A 1599-nucleotide genomic window follows, 5' to 3' on the forward strand; every position below is an offset into this window, starting at 1 on the left:
CTATTTGTTTACTGACTTTTCTTCCGTTGTTATTCTATTGTAATCAGTTGCGTATTATGTTCTGACATGTCGTAAATAATGGTCAGAAATAACCGTAATTTCCAGTTGAAATTTTGTGATAGCAATTACGTCAGATGACCATTAGTAATGAAATGCCAGAACGTAACACGAAACTGATTAGCACTGGAATAACAACGGAAGAATCATCAATAAACAAATAGATAGAAACAGAAATAGCGAAATCTCCCATCATCTTTCACAACTGCAGTCACTAACTGTCAGTTATAGTCTGAGAATTATTTCTGACCACTACTAAACTAAAAGCCAGAACATACAACAAAACTGATTATTGTTGCTACATTAACGTAAAATATAATCAACAACAAATAAACATCAACGGAGACAACGATACTGCATGGTAGTCAGAACTTGAAGACGTAAGTAAAATCACATTATCAATAAGCAACTCACGCTAACGGCCTTACCGCAGTGGTAACACCGGTTGCCGTCAGATCACCGAAGTTAAGCGCTGTCGGACTGGGCTAGCACTTGGATGGGTGACCATCCGGTCTGCCGAGCGCTGTTGGCAAACGCGGTGCACTCAGTCCTTGTGTGTCGAACTGAGGAGCTACTTGCTTCAGAAGTAGCGGCTCCAGTCCCGTAAACTGACATACGGCCGGAAGGACGGTGTGCTGACCACATTCCCCTCCATATACGCATCCGGTGACGCCTGTGGCCTGAGGATGACACGGCGGCCGGTCGGTACCGTTGGGCCTTCCAAGGCCTGTTCGGGTGGAGTTGTTTTTTTTTTTTTTAATAAGTAACTCACATGTAGCACAACAAATGTACCAAAATTTATAAAATGTTCTATTACAGATAAAATGATGATGGCTGTGCAGCTGTAATAGGCCTATAGTTAAAATAAAAAAGCAACACTCGTCGCTGCGTAATTGATTACACAAATTCATCATGTGCAATTACTCTTACGTTGTAACTAATATCAGGTGAAGTTAGTTTCCTTTCCTATGTGTGCCATTGGGGTTATGTGGTACACACAGCAAAGGAAACTAACTTCACTTAATCTTAATTACAGTGTTAAAGTAACTGTAAACGCCCCTGAAGATGGGAGCATGCTGCCGAAACGCGTGTGCTAATAAGATATTAACAACAAGTGACAGTTGCAGTATATGCTGTCTTATAAAAATCTTACAGTACAGTCGCAGCCCTCAAATAACATCCTTATAACATAGATACATGTAAGTAAAAAAAGGTGTAGCAAACATGGGCCCTAAAATGTCTTCTTTAAGAGCTATGTCTTTCAATTTAAAGAAGATTAACAAATGCTCGTGGCTCTTAAGATACGCACTTTCAGAATCCATATTTACTGAACATCTTTTTCTTGTTTTCGTCCACATTACCACCTTTCAAAAAAAGGAAAGCAAAGAGCTTGCAGCAGAAGAGATTCGTTTCACAGTGTCGAAGATAAGTAAGTGCTCTTAGTACTTAAGGTATGCGTTTTCGAGCCCATGTTTACTAGAATTTTTTGCTTCGAATGATCGTTCCTATCATATCTCTGAATACTAGCCATTATTCCTGGGA

At 39.8% G+C, this 1599-nt stretch overlaps 1 pseudogene; it reads left to right on the forward strand.

Moving 5' to 3' along the window:
- Positions 1 to 471: 471 nt before the first annotated feature.
- LOC124709185 lies at positions 472 to 589 on the forward strand (annotated as a pseudogene).
- The last annotated feature ends 1010 nt before the right edge of the window (positions 590 to 1599 follow it).

Source organism: Schistocerca piceifrons, chromosome 7, assembly GCF_021461385.2.
Source record: "Schistocerca piceifrons isolate TAMUIC-IGC-003096 chromosome 7, iqSchPice1.1, whole genome shotgun sequence".
Lineage (NCBI taxonomy): Eukaryota > Metazoa > Arthropoda > Insecta > Orthoptera > Acrididae > Schistocerca > Schistocerca piceifrons.